General features: G+C 47.0%; 7 non-coding genes across 7 annotated transcripts; all 7 read right to left on the bottom strand.

Moving 5' to 3' along the window:
- Positions 1–10,553: 10,553 nt before the first annotated feature.
- trnae-uuc (transfer RNA glutamic acid (anticodon UUC)) lies at positions 10,554–10,625 on the bottom strand. The gene has a single exon. It is a non-coding gene; the product is annotated as a tRNA-Glu (tRNA).
- A 578-nt stretch (positions 10,626–11,203) lies between these two features.
- trnae-uuc (transfer RNA glutamic acid (anticodon UUC)) lies at positions 11,204–11,275 on the bottom strand. The gene has a single exon. It is a non-coding gene; the product is annotated as a tRNA-Glu (tRNA).
- A 578-nt stretch (positions 11,276–11,853) lies between these two features.
- On the bottom strand, positions 11,854–11,925 carry trnae-uuc (transfer RNA glutamic acid (anticodon UUC)). The gene has a single exon. It is a non-coding gene; the product is annotated as a tRNA-Glu (tRNA).
- Positions 11,926–12,503: 578 nt separating this feature from the next.
- On the bottom strand, positions 12,504–12,575 carry trnae-uuc (transfer RNA glutamic acid (anticodon UUC)). Its single transcript has one exon. It is a non-coding gene; the product is annotated as a tRNA-Glu (tRNA).
- Positions 12,576–13,804: 1,229 nt separating this feature from the next.
- On the bottom strand, positions 13,805–13,876 carry trnae-uuc (transfer RNA glutamic acid (anticodon UUC)). Its single transcript has one exon. It is a non-coding gene; the product is annotated as a tRNA-Glu (tRNA).
- Positions 13,877–14,455: 579 nt separating this feature from the next.
- On the bottom strand, positions 14,456–14,527 carry trnae-uuc (transfer RNA glutamic acid (anticodon UUC)). Its single transcript has one exon. It is a non-coding gene; the product is annotated as a tRNA-Glu (tRNA).
- Positions 14,528–15,106: 579 nt separating this feature from the next.
- trnae-uuc (transfer RNA glutamic acid (anticodon UUC)) lies at positions 15,107–15,179 on the bottom strand. Its single transcript has one exon. It is a non-coding gene; the product is annotated as a tRNA-Glu (tRNA).
- Between the last annotated feature and the right edge of the window lie 33 nt (positions 15,180–15,212).

The following is a 15,212-nucleotide window of genomic DNA, read 5'->3' as shown; positions in this document are numbered from 1 at the left end:
GTTTACTCAACCATTATCACTAGATCACAATCTCCACTTCAGTGACAATTTTCTGCTGAATATTTTCCTTTATTCATTCATGGGATGTGGCACTTTACCTCCCAGAAAAATGAATTGCCATTTCAAAGAGCAGTTACGAGTTAATCACATTACTGTGGATCAGAGTAACACAATCTCCTAACTGGGTAAGGACAAAAGATTTCCTTCCTTAACAAGATAGGTCCTTATATCAAATGCAAGATCACAAAAACAGCGATGAACTTTATATTCCAGATATATTAATTGATTCCAAAGTGCATTGGGGACATAGCAGCATCAATTTGAAACTCCCGGTGTTAAATCCAGTAACAATGCCATAATTCCACCAACTCCGTACAATCTCTAATTTTCCAACACTGACCTGTAGTTGCCAGTTGTATCCTTTTCTCCTTTATTACTTGAATCAATTCTGCCATTTATTCGGATCACGTTTGCTGTGGTAAACATCAACTCCACTTTCCTGCCATTTCCCCATAATCCTCAATTCCCTCACTAGTTAAACAAAATCTGACAGCCTTGAATGTACTTAACGACCCATGCTCAACAGGCCTCTGGAGTAACATGTTCCACAGATTTACTGCCCTCAGTAAAAATTCCTATGTGTCTTCAACATGCAATCCCTCATTTGCAGGTTTTTCCCTCTGGTGCTATATTCACCCACAAAGGTAAACTTTTCCATATCAAGCCTGTCAAGTCTCCTCAGAATCTTTTATGTGAAAATAAGGTTACCTTTAAATCTTCTAACTTCGAATAAGTACAGGCCCAACCTATTCACTTCTCTTCATATGATATTCTTTCCATCCCTGATGTCATCCTTGTCAACCTTCTCTGGAATCTTTCCTTACGTAAAGGACCCTTCGAGTGTTCAGTTGTGGCGTGACTGGTGCCTGACATAGGTTCACTATAACCTCCCTACTTTTATACCCAATTTAAAAGCCAACCTCCCATTTGCCTTCCCTATTACTCACTGAACGTGGCTGAAGAGATGCATGGATATGGGCTTTCAAATCTCTCTATTCACCAGCTTTCTCCATTTAACATTCAACACTTTTCCTCCTGCCAAAGTGCGCAACCACATTTCCCCACATTCTATTCCATCTGCCAAGGATTTGCTCATTTCCTTAACCAGTCTATATCCCTCTGCAGATATTTCATGTCTTCTCACCACCCATCTCTTCTGCAATCTTGGCAATAGTGCATTCACTTTACTTATCCAAGTAATTCATATTTCTTTTGTAAATACTTTTGGCCCCATCACTGATCCCTGTGGCACACAACTTGTTACAATTACTATCCTGAACATGCCCCTTATCCCAATTGTATCATTGGTTAACCAATTCTCTATCCATGCCTCTTTGCTTATTATTTCACGAGATGTGAATATCATTGGGTCTGCCAACAACCCTTCCCAAACTGTCCTTGAAAATGTGGCGCTGAGCTGCCACTTAAATTGCTTCACATTATGATTTGGTCTGCAATAATGTTCAGGAGCGAGTTCCAGGTTTTTGATCAAAAACAAAGAAGCAATGCGATATATTTCACAGTTGGAATGCTGTGTTCACACTTACCTGCTCTTGGTGGTTGAGGTGATGGCTTTGAAGAGCCACCACTTAATTAATCCAGACTGATAGATTGTGGCCAGAGATTCTGCTTTTCGACTTTCATCATCAATCTACATTCTTTCCCGCCAAGATTTTAGTTTCAAACTGCCACACAATTCCTCCTGTTATAGCTTCAATCAACGATAATAATATGACGATTCTTGGGATGATTTTTCACAACTGAGTGCAAAATAAATACAGATCATTGTTTCCAGCTTTGGTGGAACAAAAAAACAGCAAATTGGTGGATAATTACAGTTAGTGCAAACAAAGCTAGCGATCGATAAAGACTAACCCTGTTCACTTCAATGGCCAAATTACATTTTGAAAACCAAATACACACAGACAACATGTAAAAGTGGTTCATAGGAGAAGAAATGGGGCATTGAAGAGGAGTGAAATGATTGCTTTTGGTCACCGCCACCATTGTCCGAAAAACATATTGAAAGGATTCTCAAAAGGTAGGTAAAAAGGTGGAGTGGTATAACACTTCAGACACCGCAAAGTGTAAGACCACTTTCTAGTGGAAGAAAAAGGCATTTCTTATTTCTAGAAGAACGAGGGAACAAATGGGGAATAAATCTGAATTGGGAGCTCTTTCTTATGAAGGATGTTCCTTCACCACAGTCTTAGTTTAGTGCAAACGTTCTTCATCAGGAATGAAGGTTGGTCCAACGGGGCTGAGAGATAATTGGGAAGGGGATGGGGATGGAGGGGAGGTAGCTGTGAATGAAATAGGTCGATGGAGGTGCTGATTTATCATGAGAGGTAAGACAGGAGGGTGGAGCGAATAGGTGGGAAGCAAGATGAAAATGTAGGACAGCTCAAGAGGCCAATGATGATTTGGAAGGTTGGATCTGGGACAAGGCGCGTGATGTGGGAGTAAGGGTGAGGAGAAATATGGTAACTGGTGAAATCGACATTGATCCCATGTAGTTGGTGGGTCCCAAGGCGGAAGATGAAGTGTTCTTCCTACAAGTGTCAGGTAGCTAGAGCTTGGAGGGGAATGCGGCACAGGACTTGCATGCCCTTGACGGAGTGGGAGGGGAAGTTAAAGTATTCAGCCACAGGGCGGTGGGGTCGTTTAGGTTTGGAGTCCTAGAGCTGTTTCCTGAAATGTTCTGCAAGTTGGCATCCAGTCTCCCCAATGTGGCAGAGCAATGGACATATAAATAAATCTTATAAACAAATTGTTTAAATTTTAGCATGCTGGAGTTATTATCTTTAATGAAGATAACGAAAATATTAATAAAATTCGGTGACTGTTTGAAACGGTTTGCTGGTCAGGCTCAACTCATCCCCTTCAAATGAGACAATGACATTGATAGCGGTAAACTGCTCTTTTTGCTGTAAAATCACAAGTTCTTGATTTATTTTCACAACTTACTGGTATTCACACCTGCACATTCAATGTCAAACTCTGACATCAGAAATGAAATTACAGCATTAATTTTGACTTAAAATATTCGAACAAACAAATTAATAGCACACAGTGAATACCAAGTCTGATAAATATGAAATCAGATTTGACCAAAAAAATATACAATCAAGATGGGAGATAAGAAATGGGGGGAAGGGCAGAAGGCAAGAAATGCGGCATCATAGAAGGTGCTCCTCCAGGGAGTGTATTTTACGAACTACAACTGCTAAATATAACCAAACACTCTGACATGATCCTCCGGTTTTAATGTGACCCAAAGCCCCATACAGTAGGTACCATTCAAATAAGTTAATAGAGACAAGCCTTGAGCAAATCCAGCCTCCAGTTGGGCCCCCCTTTTGGAGCTCGGAGCTTCCTCCAGCTCCAGGGGGTTGTTGAGCTCCTGGGATCCAGCTGCCACTGCCACTCCTCCACTGAAGAAGCTTTGGGAAGCAGATGCAAAGGTAAGATACAGAACAGAGCACCTTTGCCAAGGAAAGCAGCTTATGGAGACATTCAGCAATAGCATCACATGGTTTTGACCAATCGACCTCTGGGTTATGTGCCCAGCACACTCACGCTGCACTACTCTGCTTCGGTGCTCCCAGTCGCAGGATTGTGGATCAGTTTAAAGTCGATCCTATATCTCTGATAATATCGGTACACAAGGCAGTGAAGAAAGGTTTAGGCACACAAACCTTCATCAGTTAGCAAATTGAGTATAGATGTTGGCAAGATATAGTGTAGTTATACAGAACGTTGATGAGGCTGCACCTGGAATATTGTGATCAGTTTTGGTCCCCTTGGTATCGTGTGACTTCTGACATCTTCAACTCTGGGTTTGTGTTGAACTTGATGGGATACTTTGTCCAACTCAGCATGTTTAAACAGTATCGCTCGGAGGGAGTCATTTGAAACATTTGAGGAGGTGAGTTCAACAAGATTGAACTATTCAAAGTTACTTGGACTCTTTTTTAAACTTACATCAGGACCAGTAGTCAGAGACACATACAACATGGAAACAGAGCCTTCAGTCCAACTTTTCCATGCTGACCTGATATCCTAAATTAGTCTAGTCTCATTTGACAGCACCTGACCCATATACTCTGGCAGCTCATTTCATATATGTACCACCCTCTGCATGAAGACGTTGTCCCTTTAATATATTTCGCCTCTCACCCTGAACCTATGCCCTCTAGTTCTGGACTCCTCCATCCCAGGGAAAATACCTTGTCTTTTACCCTGTCCATCCCTCTCATGAATTTGTAACCTCTATTAGGTCACTCCTCTACCTCCGATGCTCCAGTGAAAATAGCCCCAGCCTATTCAGACTCTCCCTGTAGCTCAAACCCTCCAACCCCCAGCAACAGTCCGTAAATCGTTTCTCATAGAGAAGTCAACGTTTCAGTCCTGAAGAAGGGTTAATACCCAAAATGCTGACTACTCCACATCCTGGTGCTGCCTGGCTTGCTGTATTCTCCCGACCTCCTGCTTGCCTACTTCAGGTTGCAATATGTAGTGCCTCAGTGGTTACCACTGCAGCCTCACAGCACCAGGGACCCAGGTTTGATTCCAGCCAGTGAGGAGTTTGTACATTCTCCCAGTGTCTGCGTGTGTTTTCTCTGGGTGGTCCTGTCCAAACATATGCAGGTCTGAGGTTTGATGAAGGCCTTCCTGCACTTAGAGCAACTGAGCAACCTCTCCCCCCTGTGGACCCACCAGTGGGCCAGCAGGTCAGAAGAAAGAGCAAAGCCCATCCTGCATTCGGGGCAGAAGAACGGCCTCTCCTCGGTATGGACACACTGGTGTCTCAGCAGGTGGGAAGAACTGCTGAAAGCCATCTCACACTCAGGGCATGAGAACAGCCGTCCCGGGTGTGGACCAATTGGTGCGTCCGCATGGCAGAGGAATCACTAAAGGCCTTCCCGCACTCACGGCAGCAGAAGGGCCTTTCCTCTCTGCGGACTCATTGGTGCTTCAGAACCCTTTCAAATTTCACAATATCCTTCTGATAGGAGGGAGACCAGAATTGCACACAATATTCCAAAAGTATTCCACAATATTCCAGTGTCCTTTCCAGCCACAACGTAACTCACCAACTCCAATACTCAAGTCAGAGGATTGCGGAATTTTTAAAACTCACAAAATAAAATAGCAAAAAATGGAAGGACAAACCGAATTTTTGAAGTCAACTTGGAAGCATCATTGAGAAATCGGCGGACTGGGTTTATTAGGTACCTGTTCTCCTTAAATACACTATAAACATCTTTTTCTTCTGCTCTTCGCAGTTTCTCTGTGCTGCAGTGTGTAGTGGCTCGTTGAAATAATGTCCTGATGCAGCTTAATAGAACATAGAACATAGAAAATTACAGCGCAGTACAGGCCCTTTGGCCCTCGATGTTGCGCTGATCCAAGCCCACCTAACCTACACTAGCCTACTATCCTCCATATGCCTATCCAATGTCCGTTTAAATGCCCATAAAGAGGGAGAGTCCACCACTGCTACTGGCAGGACATTCCATGAACTCATGACTCGCTGAGTCAAGAAGTTACCCCTAACATCTGTCCTATACCTACCACCCCTTAATTTAAAGCTATGCCCCCTCGTAATAGCTGACTCCTTAGGTGGAAAAAGGTTCTCATTGCCAACCCGATCTAAACCCCTAATCATCTTGTACACCTCTATCAAGTCACCCCTAAACCTTCTTGTCTCCAATGAAAAAAGCCCCAAGTGCCTCAGCGTTTCCTCATACGATCTTCCTACCATACCAGGTAACATCCTGGTAAACCTCCTCTGCACCCGTTCCAGTGCCTCCACACCCTTCCTATAGTATGGCAACCAAAACTGCACACAATACTCCAGATGCGGCCGCACCAGAGTCTTATACAACTGCAACATGACCTCAGGACTCCGGAACTCAATTCCTCTACCAATAAAAGCTAGTACGCCATATGCCTTCTTCACAGCACTATTTACATGGGTGGCAACTTTCAGAGATCTGTATACATGGCCACCAAGATCCCTCTGCTCATCCACACTACCAAGTATCCAACCATTAGCCCAGTAATCCATCTTCTTGTTACTCTTAACCAAAATTGAACTCCATTTGCCACCTTTCTACCCAGCTCTGCAGCTTAACTATATCTCACTGTAACCTGCCACATCCTTCCTCACTGTCAACAACTCCACTGACTTTCGTATCATCCGCAAACTTGCTCACCCAACCTTCTAGCCCCTCCTCCAGGTCATTTATAAAAATGGCAAACAGCAATGGTCCCAAAACAGATCCTTCCGGAACACCACTAGTAACTGCACTCCAAGATGAACCTTTACCATCAGCTATTACCCTCTGTCTTCTTCCAGCCAGCCAATTCCTAATACAAACCTCCAACGCACCCTCAATGCCATACCTCCGTATTTTTTGCAGTCGCCAACCATGGGGAACCTTATCAAACGCCTTACTAAAATCCATATACACCACATCTACCGCTTTACCCTCGTCCACCTCCTTAGTCACCTTCTCAAAGAATTCAATAAGGTTTGTGAGACAAGACCTGCCCTTCACAAAACCATGCTGACTATCCTTGATCACATTATTCCTATCCAGATGTTCATAAATCCTATCCCTTACAATTCTCTCTAAGACTTTGCCCACAACAGAAGTGAGACTCACCGGCTATAGGAACTAGTGTTATCCCTACTCCCCTTCTTGAACAAGGGAACCACATTTGCTATCCTCCAGTCTTCTGGCACTATTCCTGTAGACAACGAGGTTATAAAAATCAAGGCCAATGGGTCTGCAATCTCCTCCCTTGCTTCCCAGAGAATGCTAGGATATATGCCATCAGGCCCAGGGGACTTATCTATTTTCATCCTTTCCAGAATTTCCAATACCTCTTCCCTACATACCTCAAAGCCATCCATTAAAATTAATTGTGACTCAATATTCACATCGGCAACAATGTCCTGTTCCTGAGTGAATACTGATGAAAAGTATTCATTCAGTGTCTCCCCAATCTCTTTGGCCTCCATGTGCAACTTCCCACTACTATCCTTTACTGTACCTATTCCAACCTGAGCCATTCTTTTATTCCTGACATACCTATAGAAAGCCCTTGGGTTGTCCCTTGTCCTACCAACCAAGGACTTTTCATGTCCCCTCCTTGCTGCTCTTAACTCTCTCTTTGGATCCTCCCTGGCTACTTTATAACTCTCAATCGCCCCAATTGAACCTTCACGCCTAATCTTTACATCGGCGGCCCTCTTCGCTCTAACAAGGGATTCCAATTCATTATTAAACCACGGCTCCCTCACACGACGTTTTCCTCCCTGCCTGACAGGTACATACTTATCAAGGACACTCAATAGTTGCTCCTTGAACAAGCTCCACATATCGATTGCACCCTTCCATTGAAGCATACTTTTCCAAGCCACGCATCCTAAGTCATGCCTCACCGCATCATAATTTCCCTGCCCCCAGCTATAACTCTTGCCCTGCAGTGCACACGTATCCCTCTCCATCACCAGAGTAAAAATCACCGAATTGTGGTCACTGTCCCCAAAGTGCCCACCTACCTCCAATTCTAATACCTGGCCTGATTCGTTACCCAGAACCAAATCCAGTACGGCCTCACCTCTTGTTGGCCTGTCAACATATTGTGTCAGGAAACCCTCCTGCACACAATAGATAAACACCGACCCATCTAACGTACTCGAGCTATAGCTTTCCCAGTCAATATCTGGAAAGTTAAAGTCCCCCATAACAACCATCCTATTACTCTCACTCTTCTCCTGAATCACCCTCGCAATCCTTTCTTCTACGTCACTAGGACTATTAGGACGCCTATAGAAAACTCCTAACAGGGTGTCCTCCCCTTTCCTATTTCTAACTTTAGCCCAACGTACCTCAGATGGCGAGTGTTCATCCATCGTCCTTTCCACCGCTGTAATACCATCCTTGACAAGCAATGCCACACCTCCCCTTCTCTTACCCCCACCTCTGACCCTACTAAAACATTTAAACCCTGGAACCTGCAACAGCCCAATCCTGTCCCGGTTCTACCCATGTCGCAGTAATAGCCACAACATCAAAATCCCAGGTACCAACCCACGCTGCAAGTCCACCTATCTTATTTCGTATACTTCTCGCATTGAAGCATACTTCAATGTCACATTGCTGTTTAGAGGCACCCTCCTTCAAGATTGATGCCAAGCTCCTAATCTCCCTACACTCAAGGTCCTGCACCCTAAAGCTACAGTCTAGGTTCCCATGCGCCTGCAGAGTTAGTTTAAACCCCCTCCCCCAAAGATACCTAGCAAACATCCCCCCAAGGATACTGGTGCCCCTCAGGTTCAGGTGTAGACTATCCTGTTTATAGAGGTCCCACCTTCCCCAGAAAGAACCCCAGTTATCCAGATACCAGAATCCCCCCTCTCCTGCACCATCCCTGTAGCCACGCATTTAACTGTTCTCTCTCACTATTCCTCGACTCACTATCACGTGGCACGGGTAACAAACCAGAGACAACAACTCTGTTTGTTCTAACTCTGAGCTTCCAACCTAGCTCCCTGAAAGCCTGTCTAACATCCTCATCCTCTACCTACCTATGTCGTTGGTGCCAATGTGGACCACGACTTCGGGCTGCTCCCCCACCCCCTTAAGGACTCGGAAAACACGATCAGAGACGTCACTTACCCTTGCACCTGGGAGGCAACATACCAATCGTGAGTCTCTCTCGCCCCCACAAAACCGCCTCTCTGGGCCACAAAATATCGAGTCCCCAATAACTATTGCTCTGCTCTTCTCCAACCTTCCCTTCTGAGCAACGGGAACAGGCTCCGTGCCGTGGCCTGAACACCATTGCTTACCGCTGGTAAGTCTTCCAACACACAAGTATCCAAAATGGTGTACTTGTTCTTGAGGGGAACGACCGCAGGGGGTCGCTGCACTGGCTGCTTTCTCCAAGTTCCCCTCACTGTCACCCATCTGTCTGCAATCTTTGGAATTACTACTTCCCTAAAGTTCTGATCTATGACCCCCTCTGCCTACCGAATGATTCGAAGTTCTTCCAACTACAGCTCCAGTTCACGAACACAGTCTTGGAGGAGCTCTTCCTGCAAGTGTAATCAGCAGGGACGACCATGGCATCCCACACCTCAAACATGTCGCAAGAGGAACATTGCACTGTCTTCACTACCATCCCACTAAAAGTAACTTTTAAAAAATGCTAGGTCTAAAGAATAGAACCAGCAAAACGCAGCTCTTACCTGCTTACCACAACGGGTCTTACTATCAGGTTAGACGAGGAGGGCGGGTGGGAGGCACTACCCATGTTGTGCCTGGGGTTCCTCTCCTGCGCGCCTTTATAGGAAAGAAAACCTACCCAGGGAAGCTTGAGCTACACCAGCTTCCGGGTCCGCTCCGCGCTTTTTTCCAAGAAAGGCGCGCAGGCGAGTCCCGGAGATGTGACTTGACTCTCTAGTCTCCCCAACGTTATAGAGATCGCATCGGGAGCAATGGATACTAAAAAAATTACATTGATGGATGTACCGGTGAAAGTCTTCTTCCTGCCGCAGCCCGGGTTCGATCCCCGGGCAGCGAGGCAATTTTCAGCAGAGCTACAAGAAGGGGCCGATGTCTCCCTGGTAGTCTTGTGGTTAGGATTTGGCGCTTTCACCGCCGCGACCCGGGTTCGATTCCCGGTCAGGGAAGCAGTTTTCTGCGGGCTATCCATTCGTCTTAAATACGCTGTACATTAGATTATTGATTGATCTTCGTCGTTCCTGGGTGCTGCAGTGTGAAGTAGCTCGTTGAAATAGCATCCTGATGCAGATTTGTTCACATATGTTGGGGTGATTACTTCTGCAGCTACAAACGAGTGAGCAATGCTCACTCTCTCGGCGGAGCAGGACAGGGCTATTTGGCAGTGTCTGTTTGTAGACGCGGTTACGTTTGTTTAACAGTTACAATTTAATTTTTTTAGTATCCATTGCTCCTGATGCGATCTCGAGAACATTGGGGAGACTAGAGAGTCAAGTCACATCTCCGCGACTCTCCTGCGCGCCTTTATAGGGAAAAAAGCGCGGAGTGGACCCAGAAGCTGGTGTAGCGCAAGCTTACCTGGGTAGGTTTTTTTTTCCCTGTAAAGGCGCGCAGAGGAGAGTCCCAGAGAAGTGACTTGCCTCTCCAGTCTCCCCAATGTTATAGAGATCACATCGGGAGCAATGGATACAAAAAATTACATTTAAACTGTTAAACAAACGTAACCGCGTCTACAAACAGGCACTGTCCTGCTCCGCCGAGAGAGTGAGGATTGTTCACTCGTTTATAGCTGCAGAAACAATCATCCCAACACATGCAAACAAATCCGCATCAGGATGCTATTACAACGAGCTACTTCACTCTGCAGCACCCAGGAACGACGAAGATCAATAAACAACCGTACAGCGCATTTCAGACGATTGGATAGCCCGTCGACCCGCTGAAAACTGCTTCCCTGACCGGGAATCGAACCCGGGCCGCGGCGGTGAAAGCGCCAAATCCTAACCACTAGACCACCAGGGAGACGTAGATTCATTCCTGTAGCTCTGCTGAAAATTTCCTCTCTGCCCGGGAATCGTACCCGGGCTGCGGCAGTAAGAAGACTTCCACCGATCTCGAGAACATTGGGGAGACTAGAGAGTCAAGTCACATCTCCGCGACTCTCCTGCGCGCCTTTATAGGGAAAAAAGCGCGGAGTGGACCCAGAAGCTGGTGTAGCGCAAGCTTACCTGGGTAGGTTTTTTTTTCCCTGTAAAGGCGCGCAGAGGAGAGTCCCAGAGAAGTGACTTGCCTCTCTCAGTCTCCCAATGTTATAGAGATCACATCGGGAGCAATGGATACAAAAAATTACATTTAAACTGTTAAACAAACGTAACCGCGTCTACAAACAGGCACTGTCCTGCTCCGCCGAGAGAGTGAGGATTGTTCACTCGTTTATAGCTGCAGAAACAATCATCCCAACACATGCAAACAAATCCGCATCAGGATGCTATTACAACGAGCTACTTCACTCTGCAGCACCCAGGAACGACGAAGATCAATAAACAACCGTACAGCGCATTTCAGACGATTGGATAGCCCGTCGACCCGCTGAAAACTGCTTCCCAGACCGGGAATCGAACCCGGGCCGCGGCGGTGAAAGCGCCAAATCCTAACCACTAGACCACCAGGGAGACGTAGATTCATTCCTGTAGCTCTGCTGAAAATTTCCTCTCTGCCCGGAATCGTACCCGGGCTGCGGCAGTAAGAAGACTTCCACCGATCTCGAGAACATTGGGGAGACTAGAGAGTCAAGTCACATCTCCGCGACTCTCCTGCGCGCCTTTATAGGGAAAAAAGCGCGGAGTGGACCCAGAAGCTGGTGTAGCGCAAGCTTACCTGGGTAGGTTTTTTTTTCCCTGTAAAGGCGCGCAGAGGAGAGTCCCAGAGAAGTGACTTGCCTCTCCAGTCTCCCCAATGTTATAGAGATCACATCGGGAGCAATGGATACAAAAAAATTACATTTAAACTGTTAAACAAACGTAACCGCGTCTACAAACAGGCACTGTCCTGCTCCGCCGAGAGAGTGAGGATTGTTCACTCGTTTATAGCTGCAGAAACAATCATCCCAACACATGCAAACAAATCCGCATCAGGATGCTATTACAACGAGCTACTTCACGCTGCAGCACCCAGGAACGACGAAGATCAATAAACAACCGTACAGCGCATTTCAGACGATTGGATAGCCCGTCGACCCGCTGAAAACTGCTTCCCTGACCGGGAATCGAACCCGGGCCGCGGCGGTGAAAGCGCCAAATCCTAACCACTAGACCACCAGGGAGACGTAGATTCATTCCTGTAGCTCTGCTGAAAATTTCCTCTCTGCCCGGGAATCGTACCCGGGCTGCGGCAGTAAGAAGACTTCCACCGATCTCGAGAACATTGGGGAGACTAGAGAGTCAAGTCACATCTCCGCGACTCTCCTGCGCGCCTTTATAGGGAAAAAAGCGCGGAGTGGACCAGAAGCTGGTGTAGCGCAAGCTTACCTGGGTAGGTTTTTTTTTTCCCTAAAGGCGCGCAGAGGAGAGTCCCAGAGAAGTGACTTGCCTCTCCAGTCTCCCCAATGTTATAGAGATCACATCGGGAGCAATGGATACAAAAAATTACATTTAAAACTGTTAAACAAACGTAACCGCGTCTACAAACAGGCACTGTCCTGCTCCGCCGAGAGGAGTGAGGATTGTTCACTCGTTTATAGCTGCAGAAACAATCATCCCAACACATGCAAACAAATCCGCATCAGGATGCTATTACAACGAGCTACTTCACTCTGCAGCACCCAGGAACGACGAAGATCAATAAACAACCGTACAGCGCATTTCAGACGATTGGATAGCCCGTCGACCCCTGAAAAACTGCTTCCCTGACCGGGAATCGAACCCGGGCCGCGGCGGTGAAAGCGCCAAATCCTAACCACTAGACCACCAGGGAGACGTAGATTCATTCCTGTAGCTCTGCTGAAAATTTCCTCTCTGCCCGGGAATCGTACCCGGGCTGCGGCAGTAAGAAGACTTCCACCGATCTCGAGAACATTGGGGAGACTAGAGAGTCAAGTCACATCTCCGCGACTCTCCTGCGCGCCTTTATAGGGAAAAAAGCGCGGAGTGGACCCAGAAGCTGGTGTAGCGCAAGCTTACCTGGGTAGGTTTTTTTTCCCTGTAAAGGCGCGCAGAGGAGAGTCCCAGAGAAGTGACTTGCCTCTCCAGTCTCCCCAATGTTATAGAGATCACATCGGGAGCAATGGATACAAAAAATTACATTTAAACTGTTAAACAAACGTAACCGCGTCTACAAACAGGCACTGTCCTGCTCCGCGAGAGAGTGAGGATTGTTCACTCGTTTATAGCTGCAGAAACAATCATCCCAACACATGCAAACAAATCCGCATCAGGATGCTATTACAACGAGCTACTTCACTCTGCAGCACCCAGGAACGACGAAGATCAATAAACAACCGTACAGCGCATTTCAGACGATTGGATAGCCCGTCGACCCGCTGAAAACTGCTTCCCTGACCGGGAATCGAACCCGGGCCGCGGCGGTGAAAGCGCAAATCCTAACCACTAGACCACCAGGGAGACGTAGATTCATTCCTGTAGCTCTGCTGAAAATTTCCTCTCTGCCGGGAATCGTACCCGGGCTGCGGCAGTAGCGTAAGAAGACTTCCACCGATCTCGAGAACATTGGGGAGACTAGAGAGTCAAGTCACATCTCCGCGACTCTCCTGCGCGCCTTTATAGGGAAAAAAGCGCGGAGTGGACCCAGAAGCTGGTGTAGCGCAAGCTTACCTGGGTAGGTTTTTTTTTCCCTGTAAAGGGCGCAGAGGAGAGTCCAGAGAAGTGACTTGCCTCTCCAGTCTCCCCAATGTTATAGAGATCACATCGGGAGCAATGGATACAAAAAATTACATTTAAACTGTTAAACAAACGTAACCGCGTCTACAAACAGGCACTGTCCTGCTCCGCCGAGAGAGTGAGGATTGTTCACTCGTTTATAGCTGCAGAAACAATCATCCCAACACATGCAAAAACAATCCGCATCAGGATGCTATTACAACGAGCTACTTCACTCTGCAGCACCCAGGAACGACGAAGATCAATAAACAACCGTTACAGCGCATTTCAGACGATTGGATAGCCCGTCGACCCGCTGAAAACTGCTTCCCTGACCGGGAATCGAACCCGGGCCGCGGCGGTGAAAGCGCCAAATCCTAACCACTAGACCACCAGGGAGACGTAGATTCATTCCTGTAGCTCTGCTGAAAATTTCCTCTCTGCCCGGGAATCGTACCCGGGCTGCGGCAGTAAGAAGACTTCCACCGATCTCGAGAACATTGGGGAGACTAGAGAGTCAAGTCACATCTCCGCGACTCTCCTGCGCGCCCTTTATAGGGAAAAAAGCGCGGAGTGGACCCAGAAGCTGGTGTAGCGCAAGCTTACCTGGGTAGGTTTTTTTTTCCCTGTAAAGGCGCGCAGAGGAGAGTCCCAGAGAAGTGACTTGCCTCTCCAGTCTCCCCAATGTTATAGAGATCACATCGGGAGCAATGGATACAAAAAATTACATTTAAACTGTTAAACAAACGTAACGCGGTCTACAAACAGGCACTGTCCTGCTCCGCCGAGAGAGTGAGGATTGTTCACTCGTTTTATAGCTGCAGAAACAATCATCCCAACACATGCAAACAAATCCGCATCAGGATGCTATTACAACGAGCTACTTCACTCTGCAGCACCCAGGAACGACGAAGATCAATAAACAACCGTACAGCGCATTTCAGACGATTGGATAGCCCGTCGACCGCTGAAAACTGCTTCCCTGACCGGGAATCGAACCCGGGCCGCGGCGGTGAAAGCGCCAAATCCTAACCACTAGACCACCAGGGAGACGTAGATTCATTCCTGTAGCTCTGCTGAAAATTTCCTCTCTGCCCGGGAATCGTACCCGGGCTGCGGCAGTAAGAAGACTTCCACCGATCTCGAGAACATTGGGGAGACTAGAGAGTCAAGTCACATCTCCGCGACTCTCCTGCGCGCCTTTATAGGGAAAAAAAGCGCGGAGTGGACCCAGAAGCTGGTGGTGTAGCGCAAGCTTACCTGGGTAGGTTTTTTTTTCCCTGTAAAGGCGCGCAGAGGAGAGTCCCAGAGAAGTGACTTGCCTCTCCAGTCTCCCCAATGTTATAGAGATCACATCGGGAGCAATGGATACAAAAAATTACATTTAAACTGTTAAACAAAACGTAACCGGTCTACAAACAGGCACTGTTCTGCTCCGCCGAGAGAGTGAGGATTGTTCACTCGTTTATAGCTGCAGAAACAATCATCCCAAACACATGCAAACAAATCCGCATCAGGATGCTATTACAACGAGCTACTTCACTCTGCAGCACCAGGAACGACGAAGATCAATAAACAACCGTACAGCGCATTTCAGACGATGGATAGCCGTCGACCGCTGAAAACTGCTTCCCTGACCGGGAATCGAACCCGGGCCCGCGGCGGTGAAAGCGCCAAATCCTAACCACTAGACCACCAGGGAGACGTAGATTCATTCCTGTAGCTCTGCTGAAAA

Source organism: Hemiscyllium ocellatum, assembly GCF_020745735.1.
Source record: "Hemiscyllium ocellatum isolate sHemOce1 chromosome 27 unlocalized genomic scaffold, sHemOce1.pat.X.cur. SUPER_27_unloc_18, whole genome shotgun sequence".
In the NCBI taxonomy this organism is placed as follows: Eukaryota; Metazoa; Chordata; class Chondrichthyes; order Orectolobiformes; family Hemiscylliidae; genus Hemiscyllium; species Hemiscyllium ocellatum.
This window is presented reverse-complemented; position numbering and strand designations above follow the sequence as displayed.